The sequence below is a fragment of the Carassius auratus genome, chromosome 7, assembly GCF_003368295.1.
Source record: "Carassius auratus strain Wakin chromosome 7, ASM336829v1, whole genome shotgun sequence".
Classification (NCBI taxonomy): domain Eukaryota; kingdom Metazoa; phylum Chordata; class Actinopteri; order Cypriniformes; family Cyprinidae; genus Carassius; species Carassius auratus.
Window position 1 is genome coordinate 8,628,720 of NC_039249.1, and position 18,654 is coordinate 8,647,373.

Sequence of the window (18,654 nt, forward strand, 5' to 3'; positions counted from 1 at the left end):
AGAGGAAAATATTGCTGTGGCAGTTGTTCTTTGGGCATAAACATGTTCCTGTGGCCTCTACACAGTCAACATCACAGCAGCCCTGAGAATATCTGCAGCAAGGACACAGTCTCAACCTCTGCAGGAGTGCAGAGTCATACAGGAAATACACATTCCTCTCAGGGAACGCTCTTCCTACTAATAAGAGCTGTCAACTGCCCATCATACAGAAGGCATACAGAGAATGCTAATGGTGTACTTTAACACTCCGATTGAAAACTCTTCACAGATGTCTTTTTTTAGGATATTTTGGAGGTCATAGAATGTAAATATGCATTGTTCAAAAGACTGGGGTCAGTAAGAAGGAATGAATAGGCCTATTTTTATTAAGGAAGTAATCGTTTAATTGATCAAAATGACAGAAAAGACATTTTCTTAGTTAAGTTTTCAATTACAAATAAATGCTATTGTTTTATTATGCTATTCTAATGCAATTCTAAACTTTCTATTCATTAAAAAAAATGTATATCATTGTAGACAGTACAACATTGATGATTAAAGCATATTACAATGATTTCCGATTTTCTGATTTCTGAGTAATGGCTCCTGAAAATTCAGTTCAGCCTACCCACCACAAGAATAAATTACATTATAAAATATATTATATCAGAAAAAGCTTAAATATTGATACAAAAATAAATATTATATTTTAATATTTCACAATGTTTTACTGCATTTCTAATCAAATAAATGCAGCCTTGTTGCGATTGAGATAAACATTTAACATTTTTAAAACAACTCTGCAGGAGACAGTGAGATTAAAAACTTCTGGCTTTCAACTATTTCAAAGTCTAACTCTAGGGGAAACTGAAGCTAAAGAAAAGCAACCCAAGGACAAAATGAAAGAGCAAGACAGGAAGAATACACTCCCCCTGTCATTTCTCAGGTCAGATGAAGGCACTAAATTATCTGTCTTTCTGTAACTTCAGTCATCTTGTAATCTCAAGCGCTTTGCTTTTGACAAGTCCTCTGTGCAGTTTTCAGCTCATCTCTTTAGATTAGAAATGTAAGGTCCTGTGCTATTTTTGGGATGCTCTGCAGATGAGGTTTCGACAGGCGATGGCTTCAGTTTAGCCAAACACTTAACGGAATTTATCACTGATGGATCTTTTCCAAATGTAAGCAGACTCAAAACGTTAGGCTTCACATTGCAATAAAACAGATTTACAGCAGCCCAAATGCAGCACTGGCATCAGAGCCAGTGTTCAACCATGCTATTTGCCACGAACAGTAACTATGGTAACACCAGTGATGGGGCATTTTTCTAAAATGTTTTAATTCAGATCAGCCAAAAAAATTACCATTTAGACGGTGACCTCTTATGTTTGGCTGTTAAACCGAGTTATTACTTCCTATTAGCTAAGTCAACGGGCCATTTGACTTTCTAGTAGTAGCAACGATGCCTTAAACAACCAATTACCATGTGGAAAATGTTAAAAATATGGTTTTCCTCAATCTAGGGACAAGGACAACTGTGCTGCATTTAGCAACATGACCTTGTTTTCTTTTTACTATTGCACATTGCAATCCATTAGACGCTGATGCTGTTAGACTGAATCCACAATGTGGAAACAGAAGCAAGTTTTTAAATGCAAATAATCCAGTCTCAAAGAACAAGCAATGACTCACACAAAGCTGCACATTGTTCATACTGATGTAGATGTCATACTAATTCTGCTGTCCCTGAGCAGCTGTTTTCTGGCAAAATGCTGTTTTCTTCCATTTTTTTTTTTATTTAAATGAGTAAAAAAGAGCTAAGAAAGTGTGCTTTATATCATTTTTTTAATGTTTTCTATCACAGTAAGGAATTTCAATTGATCTGCTTTTATAGCTATATTCCCTATCTATAAAATTTACTTAGACAAACTCTTCTACTTTTTGCTTCAAATACTAGATTATTCTGTATGTTTACTCACAGTTGGTGGACCACTCTGAGGCACAAACATCTGGCATCTGGATTATCTGATTCATCTATGGACTAAATCTAAATCTTAGGGGAGGGGTGGGGTGGGGGATATGAACATAATCCCTACAGAAAACATAAGTAATTTCAACTTTCTCAATCTTAACCAAGTCTTGAAAAATGTGTGTTATATTGTTGATACTAAAAATGTTCCTTCAGCAATATCCACTACACATAAAGGCCAACACAATCAATTATGTATAAGGAGAGGTAGCTCACTCTAAAGCCCCTGACTCCATGCTCCCTGCACTGAACAATAAATAATCACTGAGCTCAAATGGAACTAGCACTAACAAGTCAATTAAAAAAATCAATACATTGCCAACTCACACTAAAGTCACATAAGCCACAGGACTCTCATGGTCTTACAGGTTAATGTTTGCATTCACTATCTAAATAGTCTGATTTTGGATTTTCATCATTTGGAAACAGGAGCTCACCTACATTCACTGCATCTACATGAACTAAGGAGCTGCAGACTGGCATCTCCTGCTGTGCAGGACCAGAGGTGAGCTGTAGAACAGATGCAGACTCTATTTAATGGGCCCTTAAAGACATAGACACAGACCGAAAGAAAGCTGTCTGGTGTCAGACACAGTATTCGTTTCAGTGAGTCTGCCAGAAGTTTCTCTGTCTTCTACAACTTCTCTTATAAATGCAAAAGAAAGGAGAATGAACCCACCCTTTGAGATGGGTCTTTGATCTTAATTATAAAGATGAAATACGTATGGGATGGGATGGGTTAAATGCAGAGCACAAATTCTGAGTATGGGTCACTTTTTCTTTCTTTCGGTTTTCAAATGGTATCCTTTAATCCTTGTCTGCCTTTGCTGACACAAACTCACATTTGGCACAGCATTTCAGCAAACATTAAAGAATGCAGAAGCACTGATAGCAGAGTCACAGTTAGGGCTGTCAACAAATATATATATATATATTTCCTTAACTGAAATTATGCCTTTTAAATTTCTATATAATTCAAATTTGGATTATATTTAAGTAGAAAATTCTAATTTAGTTTTTCAGTTATTCTGACAGCCCGAATCACAGTATTTAAGTTTAAGAAAAACATTTTTTAATACTGAAATAAAATACAAAATTGTAATAATAAAGGCTGAACAGTTTATTGAAATATAATAAAAATTGTCTTAATAGAAATGAAGTCATTTTTAGTCAAATGTTAGTATAGAAATGTATCAGTAGTCACTTATCAGAAATAAAAATGCCTTTTTAACTCACAATTAATTTTTTTTTTTTTTTCAGTGCACCCCTACTTTCATTGTGTATAACACTGAGTTTTCCCTTTAGACATGAACTGGCAACTCTGGTAACAAGATTCGTTTCACTTCACACTAAACTTTACCTAGTATATGATGCATAGCCAATGTAGCTATGAAACAGTCATGCAAGATTACTGAAGAACAATAACCATGTGACCTGCAGCCAAGATGCTACCATAATAGGTAGCATTTCTGGTCTGTTTTAGGCAAAGATTTTAATAATTTTCTCATAAATAATCTTTTATTTTTTTTCATCTCAAGTGTAGAAAAGAAAGATATACAACTGGACTCACAGAGACATACAACTGGTAAAAACAGTGCTAAAGTGCTAAAAAAAAACGAAACATTCACAATCCTATTCAGATTCAGCTGTTGGCCTTCGTCCTTCTGTCACCTCCAAGTCAATACTGTCACACAGACACAACACACTGAGCGCTGTACACACCAATCCAGTTATAAAACCGCCAGTCTGGTTTTAAAGCATATAGATATGTATTAGCCTTGTGAACACTCTCCCATACACACAATCAGCTCTGACTAAAAACAGCACCGATCAGATAAGGACAGGGACACCGCAGAAAGGTCAGTAAGTGGAATGCTGGGGCTGAACGAGGTCTGATGGCCACAATGCAATAGTTTAGAACATGGAAATATCAGGCATATAATAACCAAACACAATAGTAAGAATAGGAAAAAACTGCTTGATTCTAACTGTTTACTGTACTCGCTCTCTCTCTCTCTGAGTTAAATCTCCAGGATGAGTTGTGATCAGCTAATAGAAGGAGAGCATTCACACGGATCAGTGACACTTCCTTAAGTTTCTCCCTATTCTCAGCTTAGACTACAATGGGGAAGACATTCTTTCCTTCCCAGAAGAACCCTGTCTAACCTGCATCAGTAACTCAACCTGTGCTTCATTAGATAAGACCGCAAATAGAAGTCACGACTGAAATGCTGGTGAAGAAGATAATAACTACACATCACATCAAGAGATTATTACTTGAACAAGTGAAGCTGTAAATGTAAGTGGCCAATCTGATGAACAGACCTGAATGTGACGAATTCCTGAAACAGAGCATTAATAAATGACACCCAATATAGAGTGCAGAAAGTATACTCCAAAACTATTAACCCAATATTGTCAGATTTAGCTAAATAAAATTTAAAAAAGTCAATTTTAGTCTTTTTATACATATTTCAAAAAGTACCCTTGTATTTATATCATTATTCTATATTTAAATGTTTAACCTAAATGTAAATGTTAAATATGAATCTTAAAAACAAATCTAAATGTAAATTTTTACTATGAAGCTTGATTTATTAGCGACCCTCGACCTTATTTGCCACTAGTGACATAAAACCAGTGCTACAGGCAGCAGAAATCTTGTTTTATGTAATGTGCACTATTTTACTTTCAGCACCCCATAACACAGTGCCTGCTAATATAGTGGTTGGCTTTTATGTCGAAGCCCAAAGCACTTAAAGTCTAACAAAGATAATAACACTTAATCACATAATTTTCAAGATGTTTACTGTGAGTAATGCACTATTGAGTAACGTTATATAGTGTATGGCACTGCATAAAGCCAAAACAACTGATGCATGTTTAGTCAGGACAGCAGACTAAAATCATATCAAAGTGGAATGGCATGTCATCTCTAGCTTCATATTATACCCAGGCCCGTTCCCTCCCAGGACCTCATCGAAGACATTTTGGAAAATTTCCTGGAATTCCAGATTCCACTGTTAAATCACTTGAAACAAACACAGGTTTCATGATTCTATTCTAGGAATATCAGATCCAGGCCTCTCCTTAAAGGGTGTTTTTCGGTCTCAAACCAAAGTACCCATGACTGATTGATTGAATATCCCCCAGTAAAAACAGTCTCTGCAGTTCCTTCCAGGATCCACTTTAAGACCCAGTGGCTGTACCACAGATGACGGCTGGAAAATGACATGAAGTCTAGGCCAGAGCTGTCACTGCGGTTTCACAGTAGAGGTAACAGGAAGGGCAGCCAGAGGGGGGAAATGAGAAATAGATGGGGTCTATTTTTTCATAATCTGCTCTGTGTCACGACCCTTTCAGCATCATAACAATGAGCAGGTCAAACAGTATAATGAGCAGACAGGTGAAAATAAAGTTAAAAACAAATATAGTAAGAAATATTATAACCAATGTAAAGACATGAGACATATAAGAGATTATAACAATGGGACCTATACTCCATTGTAGTTTACGTGGATTCAATGTTTTCAATCAGAGTTAGTTTACGTTATTTAAAAAGTCGGTGTGATTATTCATGAGATGATACAAACTATACAACACTGATTTAATAAAGAATTATTCATGCATTAAAATACCCTTATAATGCATTGCAAACATATGCTTCTTCGAAAATGTTACCAAACAAGTTTTTTTTTTAAATAAATTAACGAGAAAAAGCAAAGCTATCATGGCCAACCAATGGTAGATGGTTGAGTTATCAGGAAAAATTATTGAAAAACAACTGTTTTTACAGTTCCATAATAAAGCTATATAAAATATCAAGCTGATATTAAAGCTTCCCTAACAACTCTGGTCTAAAAATTTGAAAAGTGCAGTTTAGAGCTATGTTTGCAATGATAAATAACAGGCCTATAATTATACAAAGATGAGAATTTAGGAAAGTGTTTCGCAAGTGTGTGAGAGAGAGATTAAATGAGAAATGTGTGTAAGTAGCTCTCAAACAAGAAACAATCTCAGCTTGAATCTCACTAGATCTGCCTGCATATCCCAGGAGTATCTCATGGCTGTATCAATAAACCAGAAGCCTGAACAGATCCCACACAGATCGTTCTGCCAATGACCCTTGAATATTTCACTTGCATAATTCAAATGATCAAAGCGGATACAAACAGAGAGCACACAGCTACAGCAAGCATGAATAAGCAAAGGCTGTATTCCTAAAGGAAACCTTAGAGTTAACATCAGCAGTCAATTAAAAGCTTAACAGTAAGACGCAACAAGAGATGCATCCTAACATTAACCACCATGACGGGACAGTTGTCAACGTTCACGTATAAATCGACACATGCATAAGACTGTATACCTAATACAGGTCTAGATCTGCAGATCTGTGCTTCTGAAGCTGGAGAAACAGAGCAGATACACACCTGTGTGGCACATTGCAGGAGCGCTGCTCAGATTGAGGGATGTGCTCCGAATAACTCGCCCGGTTCCACATGCTTGCCGCAGGTTTGCTAGCTTGTGATAAACACTCCACTGAGCAGAGCACAGCTGCTGTTACTGCTGCAGACGAGCACTGCCCAGCTCACGAGTTTCATTTAAACGGCCTTCCCGCTCCCGGGATCTCCCACTCACAGAGAGACACAGGGGGGATGGGGATGGAGCACACGCAGCTAGCATGCACATCAAAACACACAAGCGCAAGAGCGTTTCACCTCTGCTGAACCTCGTACTCTTTCACGCTCACGTTTGTCACGGTTAAATGATGAGACGGTCTCTATATACTGCGGAATAGGAAACAGCGGTAACATCAGCAGATATTGGGATGATAGAGATGCAAGATGAGGAAAAAGAGAAGGGGAGAAGGACAGAGAGGTGGGAGGCGGGAAGTGGAAGAAATTAAATGAGACAGTGATAAAAGGGATGAGACTCAAGATTGAAGTAGGCAGGGAGCAGAAAGGTTGAGACAGAGAGAAAAGAACTGATTAAAATAGACAGAAGGAGAGAACAAGAAAAAAGCCCTTTTAAAAGAACAAAAAGGCACGTTTTAAAGCTGCAGAGGAAGGGAAATGGCATGGCTCCAACTGGCGAGACTGATTATAGGCTGTGCAAATGGGCGCTATCAGCTAATGAAAGAGCGGCTGCAGGTGAAGGATGAGTCTCCAGCCTTGAGGTAATCCAGAGGAGTAACAGGCAATGGCTCTTCATTCCTAGTGTTCATCACAATCCCCAAATGTACGCCACCTTCTTTCTGTTCTGTTCCCACAGCCCAGATGTAAAGTGAGATTCAGTGAGCATCCACAAGTATGGGGTCCGGCCCTCAATTATAGTGGGGTCCAAAAGTCTGAAAAACCACACTGAAAATCTGCAATTCAATATTATAGTTTAAACCTGAAATAAACAAAATTTTAGGATTTTGGAAAAAAAAAACAATGCAATATTATTATCTTAAATGACTAAGAGATTCTGCACTTCAGGTCACGTGACCAAATAAGCAAAAATATATAGACCAATGATGCTATTTTTAAACCATAACAATTATTGTTGTTGTTGTTGTTTTGGAAAAAGTGTAGAGAAAATCTCCAACAATAACCAACAATTTCTACCTTTCTCACACAAACTGAATGTTCAATAGACTACAATAAAACATAACATGCATTTTCATTTTATTATATATATCCATTTTAATTCTTTCTTATGTTTTTATTCTGGAATTTGATTTAATCTTGTTAGACATTTAAGCACATAAGGAGAAAGACATTACATATTATTTAGCAATAACCACCTAAATCAATGATAAAAAAAATTAAAATAATGAAAATGTTTGGAAAATCCAGGCAATGGACTGTATAAATATGATCGTTTTACAACTTTCATGACTGTTATAGCAGCAGCTATGGTCTGATCTCCCTGCAATCTTGCATGCTTGTTTAGAATCACCGGTCACACGTGTTCACTGGGTTTTGAGTTTTTGTTTAGGCTTTTTGGGTACATTTGGACAGGCCCTTTTTATAAAGGACCCTATTATAGCTTCCCAAAGGGGAAATTTCAACATTTGTTTTTGATAAATAGTTTTTTTGATAATTTGATAATTATTGACCTAGAGAGTCCAGAGAATTGCACTGCAGTGTTTTTTGTCAGTATGTCATTTTGAATGCAAGGCAAGTTTCACTATAAATGGCAAAGGGCAGAAGAGGGGAAAGATGATAGGATCTCATCTGTTTGAATTATGAAGGATACTCAATCATGCACATGCATTTGGCACTCACCTGAGTGAGTAATTAAAATCAAACATCACATATGCAGCTCACTAAACCCATTACTGTCCCACAGCCCAAGGGGACCTTCAGCCATTAGCAAGGTGGCAGCCTCCTCGATATCAGTGCTGCATAAGCCGCTAATTTATAAGTAATTAAACAGCAAATGAGAGGTTATGAAGCAATTACTCCCACATATACGTGACATAAAAACACATTATTCAAATTATATACAGTTCCCTGTAATAACATTACTTTAAAATGTTTTAAACTTTCCGGAAATTAAAAGGGATTCATTTTCTCCTTTCTAATTTTGCAAAATAAAACAAAAAGTCGAATGGTAACTCTGGAAATGGGGCCTAAAACTCTAAGTAAAATTGCTTGTTTTTCTTTTTTCCACAATTTAATAGTTTTTTTTGTTTTTTGTTTTTTAAGTTTCACAAAAAAAAAAAAACATGAATTTCAAATACATTTCTTTGTAAAAAAAAAAATCTGATGTCAATGATGCCAAATTATGGCACTTTAGAGGAAGCAAAAAAATCTGACCATTAATACAAAATTCACATGGGCAACATGAAAAATTTTAATTGTTTAACACTGTGTGTGATTTTACAGTATAAAACACAAATTCAAGTTTTTCAGAAGTAAAAACATCTGGAGGCATTCACAAAGTGACATTTACTTTATTAGTTACCTAGAAAGAATTGGTAACATTTCTTTAATTATTATTTTTAATTGTTCTAAATACTAAATCATTCCAGGTTTCCAGTTTAACAAAGTTTTTTCTGTGTGGTCTCAAACTTTTGGACCCCACTGAATTTCTTGAGTTGCCCTCCAACTGACATCTGATGTCTGGCAAAACAAGAAAGTTGCAGATCTATACTCTTGGATGCCATGATGAAATCTTGGCAAATGAAATCCCAAATGCTTCTGATGATAATCTTACTCATCACCTGAATGCAAACACCTAACTATTCAGACAAACCACTGGGTTACCAGTGCTTACTGTTTTGTCTCATCTGCAAACTCGACCTTCACCTCCGTGATGCATCAGGCAGAATACTGCTGATAAAACACATAAGACTTTTTTGATACTTAAAGATCATCTGTCAGTGCCAAAAATTGTTTGTGTAGTTATCTGACAGCAGGAGATAGGAAATGAATCATCCGACAATATTCTGCTCAAAGCCCTTGACTTAGCCTCTACTGTCATACAGTCTTTCCAGGAGATGAGTTAATCACAATTATTACTGAATCATCTTCATTCTCACATCCAACAGTGTCAATATAGAATCCTTATGATGTTAAATTTAAGTCCCACAACCTTGAAATTGTCCTGAATTTAGTTTCTTCAGATTGTAAATACGCAACATATAATTTTAATTTGGAAGAAACATATATCTGGAACATTTGTATAATTAAAGATTTTAGATTATGTCTATCAATTTCATATTAAAAGACTTTAAAGGTGCCAAAATAAGTTCAGACGTCATATTAACATCCTGAATCTGTTTTTGCACCACGTTTTAAACTCATGCAATCCACATTAAGTGTGAAATAAACAGATAATGGTTCCATTTAGAAACTATATGATATATTAACCATTGCCATAGCCTTAATGAATTTCACAGCATCCTTTCGAAATTATAGTCATAACCATAACTTAAACACAAGTTTATTGGCTATCCAGTTAAGCTGTGGCAATATTGAGCAATAATAATAAAATATGACTTCCATCATGATTGCTTTAGATCATCCTTAGAATAAAGCAATTTAGTAATTTGGTAATTAATGATCCTTTGTTAAATATAATCTGCTGAGTCGACATCTTTCTGTCAATAAATCCGTTCAAGGGAATTATAGAGTTGTATGGTACTCACCACTTATTTGGCCTTGAAGACCTAAGGACACGCCACAAAAAAACACAACTATGCACAAGTGCTATCTTCAGTTTCCCTTATGTATATGCCTCAAGAAGGTCAGGACATCTGAAGATGAACTTTATCCACAAATGGTTATTCTCTCCTCCTTTATGTATCTTCTGGCACATGCTCTGGGCATCCAACACGACTGATAGTTCTGAGCCTCGCAGCTATCTAAACTCACTGAAATGTTACTGAAGGTATGTGCGTGAGCCGCCCCCAGTCACCCAGAGTCAGCCCGTCAGCACCTTCTCAATCTCCCTTGTGAGCCTCCACAGGATGAGAGGAACAGAAAAGAGGTCTCATCCCTAAATTGAGCAGAGAATGAAGGGTCTGACCATACGCCCCCCATCCTCAGTGGTCTCAGGTTACATCTGCTGCAGGGTTATCCATAGTGTGCTGCTTCAAATCAGCAGTAACTGATGAGCTTGCTGTCCGGATGCAACCAGAACCCGCATCTCCACTGCCCTCAGGTTTATCTGCCACAGAGCTGATCAACTGATGCAGAACAGAGGAATCCAAATTCTGCATTAAAAAAGTACTTGTGACCCGCAAAAGAAATTGTCAAATAAACCAATACCTTCTATATAATGTGGAGAGTACATCTGTTTGCATTCCTATTTACCCCAACAAAACATCCTGGAGGTCCTACGGTCTTTGCTCATCTGCACAACTATAAAAACTATAAAAGCCAACTATAAAAGCCACGTGAATAATAAATAAATATAAATCAATAATAATAATAATAATAAAACAATCCTGACAATAGCATCCCCCCACAATAACATTGATATATAATATAATATAATCTCATTTTAGAAATCATTCTAATATGCTGATTTGGTGTGCAAGAAATATTTATTGTCATTACAGCTAAAAATTTAATTTAATTGTAATTTAATTTACATAGATACTTCTGAATGTCAAAGGAGAAAGACGCTTTTTGTTCCAAACGTTGTAGTTCCAAGCATTTACCTGCAGGGGTCACACTAACTCATTTAGCCTTGACACCTTGATATAATTTCGAAAAGGGAATTAATCAAAACCAAAAAAAAAATAAAAAATAAGAAAAAGGAACTCCGATCAATTATTAAAAAGCAGATGGACTTTAAAAAATTAAAATTAAAATGCATCACTGCACTAGGTCAGAGATTAAAAAACAGTAGATGGTCTACTATCAGTCATGTAAACATTAAAAGAGAAATAGAAAAATTAAAGATTATCCGAGATTAATTTTTAGAGAAAGGGGAAGACACAGGTTAACTCCATTTTGAATTCAGTAAATTGGATATAAATTATAAATGAGCAAAAGGGAAAAGCCTCCTCAAGCTGTCCATTTAAATCCTAAATAAGAGTGGGTCCATTGAAAGGGAACTAATCCCCCCTCTCTGGGGCTGTCCACGTGTGACCTATGAAAGTCAAAGATTCAACAGCATTCCCTGGTGGTTGTCTTGAGCACAGCAGAATGTTACTACATTCCACACCACAGCTCTCACGCTGCTCTGGTCCGGCAGATGATCATTGACTTGGACAGAAATAACTTCATTCTCTCACCGTAGATATTTCTTCCAGGCTTTAATGTGGGCAAGGTGGGTAACTGCCGTAGCTAATGCTATGTCCTGTGATCAGTCCAGGCAGACGGAGTTCAGAATGTAAGTGTGGGTTAAAGCTGATGGACCTGAGAGAGCTACAGACATACACTGCATGGCTATGATTAGGAATATAAATTGTCATAATCAATGTCACCATTACAACTTGTTCTAGTATGAAGAGCAATCAAACTTGATAATGTATGGATAGATTTAGTATACAAAACAAAGACAGTATCCTACTCTTTAAATGTTCTCCACAATAAGCACAGAAAAGCGCATAGTGAAAATAAGTACCAATATAATGTTTGTTTTTTATATATTAGCTTTATATAGTAGCAACATTTCAACACTCAATGTTTTTTGAGCAACTGAAAAAAAAATATTTACTTGGTTATCATCACTACTGTTCACACTTTGTAATTCTTCCCACACAATCTGTGCTAGAGACATGAATAATAATTCAAATACTGTTGCTTAATGAGGCGTGGTATTACTTTAAGCAATCAGACTTAACATTGTCACCTGGTGGACAATAAAATAGACCAAAATAAAAGTAGACGAGAGTTATGGACTAGAACTAGAGCAGTGTTGAGCCAGTATTACAAAGGAGCATGAGCTCACCGAAAATTTATAAAAAATATTATTATTATTAATATAGCCTTGAAAAATGCATTATATGCAGTACTCACAGTGCCCTATGCAATTATGACTCCGATTTCATTCAGAAAAATGTACAAATCTAGTTCTGTTCATTATAATGTGACAAACAACAGGACTGGGGTTTTAATAAATAGCATAGCATGCAATTTAACAGCAGGCTGATCGCTTCAACTCAAAATGCAGTCTTTAGTGCGGTTGTCTGTTTTTGAAGATTTGGCCAAGTTCACTGCTCGCTGTGGAGCCTTGTGATCATGGGAAGAAGCTCTGCCATACAAAACTAGACATGCATGCTTATACTGGCTGATAGTGAAGTGAAGTGACGTTTACATTCAGCCAAGTATGGTGACCCATACTCAGAACATTTAACCCATCCAAAGTGCACACACACACACCAGTGAACACACACCCGGAGCAGTGGGCAGCCATTTATGCTTTGCTCAAGGACACCTAAGTCATGGTATTGCCAGCCCGAGATTCACACCCACAACCCTAGGGTTAGGAATCAAATTCTCTAACCACTAGGCCATGACTTCCCGACTTCGGGACTTTCACGATTTGAGAAAACTTGTATGCTTCCTCGGCCTTCTGAGATGTCTATTTTCTTGTTTAGAGAAGTATCGTTTACTCAGCATAACTGTACTGCTAATACTGATTGGTTCATGTTGCTCCTCTCAGCTTCCTAGAACCAATTATCAGATGCTTTGAGGAAAAGGCTGTTGTTCCTACAACATACTGCCAGCGAGAACTCTGTAAATCATGTCACTCCAACACAGGACACAGCACTACAAAAAGACTAAAGTACTGCCCCAACAACAACACACTTGCAGGAACACTGCTCTCTCAAATGTTACTTGGATAAATCCCAAGTAGCAAAAAGAAATTAATGTTTTTCTAAATAGATGACCTTCCTAAGAAGGTCATCCAATGGTCCTCCACACCATTTTTGAGAGGACATATTGATTTTTTTATTCATCAGGGGACTCCTATTTATAGGTAAAATACAGACTATTTATGGTATCAAAATCTTAAAAACCTTATTTGGAAATGTTGTTCAAACTTAAAGAGAAAAACATTCGATACAAAAACAATCTGCACCTTTTGTATAAAAACACCACGTACAACCCAGCCATTTGGATTAAACTAAATATTTGAGGCTTTTCTTCAAACACGCACCCTTAAGACTGTAAAGATCATAGTTCGATAACAAAACCCCAAGTATTAGCCAGTGGAATTTCCTTTTCCTTTAAAAAAAAAAGGAGGCCAGCTTCATGGTCTGAAAAACAGAATTCCTCATTCTAAACCCAGCAGATTGAAATGGCTGGAGCAGAGGGGAAAATACATTGTTTACACGCTCAAGTCATCTCAGCAACTTCTGTTATGTGTAAAGTTAAGGCGAAAGAAAACTTCGAAAGAAAAAGTTCTGCAGTCAGGTCCATTTGCTGACTCTCTCTTGACAAAATACTGCAGGAGGCCTGACATCTGTGTTCAGTTAGAGAAAAATCTAACAACTTTCCAGCACTAGGCTTTTTGGGTCAACATCTGTGATTTTTTTTATTGCTAACTAATACTAAAACTATATAAAAAAAAAAAAAAAAAATATATATATATATATATATATATATATATATATATATATATATATATATTAAAAAAAATGTTTCCATTAATTAAAAAAAGTTGAAAATCAAGCAGAAAAAACAATATATATAAAATATAATATATAAACTAAAAAATAAATACTAAAACTGAAATAAGACGAATGAAAAAAAAAATAGAAAAACTTTAACTACAATTGAAATAAACACTATAACAGAATATAAATAAAAAAATAGGAAATAAGGCAAAATCAGAAATAATCATTCATAGATCCTGAGAGTTCGCCATCAACAGAACAGATTAATTCTGATCTTTCTACCACAGCTGTTTAGTTTGCCCTTGAGTATTGAAACTATTAACCTACTGTGTATAATATCCTCATACCTTTCCTCTTCTGATGTAGTTTCATCCTCTTCCTCTCTGATAGTTTCCAGTTGAGTCTCTGTCTCCTTACGATCAACATCCTTCTTGTTTACATGGCCCAGTGGCAGGCAGCTGCACGAGGTACCCATGTTGGTGTTGACTCTAGCATCTCTACGGCCCCTGTGTCTGCTGTTTCTCCAAGCTACAAACTTTCTCATGTAGTACGACTTGCATGGTTACATCTCAGAAACATTTATGAATTCAGTGTGGGCTGGAGGGTTAAATACGACAAGTCAAACTGCATCTGACTGAATGGTCCCGGTGACATACTGCAAAACATAAGCAGCCACTGTCCCCTCTCTCAATCCCTTCATTGTCTTTCCTCTGTCCTTTCCCTTCGTCAATGCTCTGTTATTACAGCCAGTCCCATTTGTTTCAACTAACACAAACAATGTGTTTTTAGCCTGTCATGGCTTTCATCTGTCTTGGAAGATGTGACGGTACCATGGCACTTTGTATCTGGTGCCTTCTTCTTTCTCAAAGGAAGTGACATACGGTGTCTGGACAATATGGATTGCTTGAGGCTACAATACAACAGTTGTAAGCAGAAAATCAGCACGACTGGTCTCCTACGCTCCAGATTAGATCAGAATGTGGCTGAGAGCTGCCCTCTGGCAAGTCATTTAAACTGGACTGGCTACTCCAAGGATGTGTGTGATTCATTTTGATTTCAGAATATGAATTGAATTTAGGTAGCAAAGGCTGCTGAAAAATTGTTAACAATGTGATGCCATCAAATATATGTTTATATGTTGAGTAAAATCATTTTATAAATACAATACCATTCAGATCTAGGGTCAGTAAGCTTAATTAATCAATTAGTTTAAATATTTTTAATACTTTAATAGAACACATTAAATTGATCAAAAGTGATTGTAAAAACATTTATAATGTTCCAAAAAAGAGTCTATATCATATAAATGTAGTTTATCTGAATTCTCTGTATCATGGTTTTCACAAAAGTATTAAGCAGCACAACTGTTTTCAACATTAATCATAATAATTTTTTTTTTATAACACTAAATTGTCATATTGAAAATAGTGGTTTTAAATTGTAATAATATTTCATAATATTGCTGTATTTACTGTAGTTTTGATCAGATAAATACTGGATGAAGTTCTCTATTCCAATTTTCATGTCAATGTTTATTTGTAAAAATACTGAGAACATACCGTGATGCACACTGGGAAGAAAGCATTTATATATCAGGAAATGAATAGGCATAGTCAGACAAAATCAACAATGTATATAATTAAATAAATAATCGAAAATAAATATTTTATGCTGCAAAACTTATAAAACTAGTGAAATTTGTGAGACTTCATTTATCCATTTATCTTCCTGTCATTCTGATTCAAATTCCAATTCAACCTCCTGTGAAACATGGCCAATTCAATTGTAATTCCTGCTCATGAATGGAAAGGAAGCCAATTCTTACATCTGGCCCAACCCTGCACTTCTCAAGACAATCAGTCATGGCTGGATTCATAAGCAGACCCCCGCTGTTGCTGGTGAGATACAAATAACGCGATATCCACAAGATAAATGATTCATGCTGCAGGTAGTTCAAAAGGAGCACTTCTCTTTTTTCTCATGAACAGTCCGGTCCACTGCGGCTCCACTGCGCACAGCCCCCACCGCAACAGAAAAAACATTAAGCAGTCCCGTCACAGCGAAAGGCTCCTGCCTCACTGAAAAACGCAGCATAATCACTTTATCCCCTATTCTCTTCAGAGAAAGAGGGTAAGGGGGAGAGAGAAAGAGAGTGAGGTAACACTGGCACAAACATGCTGTCTCATAATGCCTCATGCGTATGCTGAAAAACATCTGAGGGATCAAACAGAACTAGTGAACAAGTCGAGACACTTCGGATTTCAAATCAATCTAACTGAAGTGAACATCTGCTACTGAGTAAGCATCCATCCATCCTATGTAAACATTATAGTATGAAACAGCTGACTGAGATAAGCCAAAAACAGCTACTGCACCTATAATATTTGTAATACTTTGCTTTCGCTGCAATATTTTGTCTGACATACTGTAACGAAGCACAACCGCTACTCGGCACTGAGGTGGACTACAAAAGTGAGCCAATCACATGTAGGGATTCCACAAAGAAAACAAACACAGGTCAGTGGAGCAGATGTCATGTAAAGGTCACGGACATTCATAGTATTCCTGACATGGCCTAAAAAAGTCCAACAATGCATAGCTATAACAAAAATCACACACAGACAGAAAATAAACCAAGTAACTTTAAAAGTGAGGTTGTATCTACCTGGTAATAAACTGATGAAGTGTTTATATGACTGTTTATGCTTTATCTAAACACTCTGGAGGACATTATTTGTTAAAGGGGCAACATCTTCCAGTTAAGTAAAAGAAGATAATGATAGTTAAAAATATATTTTTAAAGACTAAAGGCTTGCACAAAACAAAAATTTGCCTGAAACAATCAAAGTTTCTACAAATGTTCCTTTTTTAAAACATATGGGAGCTCTTGGATTTCATCGAAAATATCTTAATTTGTGTTCAGAAGATGAACAAAGATCTTACACATTTGTGTGAGTAATTGTGTGAGTAAAGTGAGTAATTAATGACCAAATGTTCATTTTTCGTTCAAGGCAGAATAGTAATAATACTGAAAAACTAGTATTTGCACTGGAACTATTTTGTGATTTCTTTTCCTAAATACACCCCATACTATCAATTCTCAATAGCATCAAGTCTAATCTCAAGCTTAATTTATTAACTCTGAACTGTGAAGAAACTCAGGATGTTTTGGGTCATACCAATAGGTCTCTAGATTAAATTAAACACAATATCAAGAGTAAAGAATGCTATTAATATCCAAAATATGACAGTTCACCTCAAAAACACTTAGCTGTAGCCCGTTCTGCAGAGTGAGTGTATCTCCACTTTACTTCAAAGCCATGTGACAGCAGGTAATGTAGCATGACTCTACACCATCAGAAAATAAAAAGTCAAAAGGTCATTTGCCTCTGAAATAAAGGTATGGGACTGCTTAAAAACACATATCCACAAGAACAATGACACGTGGAGGGGGATTGCTGGTTTGGCACAAATGCTGCTCCACTGACATTGCTGGGAGATGGTGCCTATAGGGAAATCCATCCTCTTTAATCAACATTTAAAGTGTTTTGCCTCCACTCTACCGAAACACATCATTGTTAATTAACTGACGGCGTCCTAAGAACTGCAGGAGACTGAACCAATAATGGGGGGTGGGCTCAACGCACCGTGAGCAGATCTGAAGAGAAAGGGCAATTGAGGTAAAATACCAAAAACCGAAATTCTACATTTTTTCCCAAGAGTTCCAACTGTGGGAGTGTCGGAGAGCTGGTGTTTGGGAATCTAATTCTCTGTATGCGGTCAGTTTAGGGCTACAGTCTCATGGAAATACAACACTTCCACTGCAGCTCCAGTGGGATGTAAACCCAAATGACAAAAAGGATATTGTCCCAATAGGACTCCATTGTGTCTAAGTGCCTTTGGGGAGATCTAGAATTGCACAAGATCAGTACAGAATTACTTTTCTGAGTATCCATTGGCTTTTTGGGTCGGAAAAACTGGGAAATCCACATTGCACAAGGAAAACAAACTTTTCCTATCCACTGGTGCGTAAAGTAAATCATATAAAAATCTTAATAATCAAAAGAGTACACAAATATATAAAAAATAAATAAAAATAAAACTACTGACCACAAACGTTTTAATGATAGTGTATATTCTCAAGAGGAGGCTATTTCTCCTGCAACAGGGCTTATGTACTGTAAATGAGTTTGATTTTACTATGGCGCTCACACTCAACAGTCCCGCCATTGTTTTGCCTCCTCTTATTTCCAAAAACCTGCTGCACAAGCAGCGGCTGTTGTCACGGCAGCGACATGTAGACTTGGCCTGAGCTCAGGCTGTTGGATGAGCAGTGAAGTGAAAGAAGGGGGTCTGGAGTGGGGGGGGTCCTCAAACAGAGTCAACATGGACCTTATCACCAGAGATATTCATTTTTAATTTGATGTTAATGAAACTGTCTGTTCAATAGTTAGTAATGAAAATACACCTCTCCAAAGAAACATTGATGTGAAAATCAAACTTTAGCTAGAACAATTTCTATTCAAGGTAACCTGAGAAACTCGTTCTGAGAGAAAATAATAAAGTAACCGACTGAAGAACT

At 36.5% G+C, this 18,654-nt stretch overlaps 1 protein-coding gene across 5 annotated transcripts in view; it reads right to left on the reverse strand.

Moving 5' to 3' along the window:
- LOC113105754 (pleckstrin homology domain-containing family A member 7) overlaps positions 1–18,654 on the reverse strand; it is an 84,436-nt gene that overhangs the window by 59,342 nt on the left and 6,440 nt on the right. Inside the window, exon 1 of one of the 5 annotated variants that reach the window (XR_003292393.1) lies at positions 14,420–14,945. The exons of 3 other annotated variants lie outside the window; for them this stretch is intronic. The gene's annotated coding sequence lies outside the window, so the exon portion shown is untranslated. Of the gene's footprint in view, positions 1–6,435; positions 6,602–14,419; positions 14,946–18,654 lie in introns of those variants that run through there. One more of the 5 variants, XR_003292394.1, reaches the window with a different exon arrangement.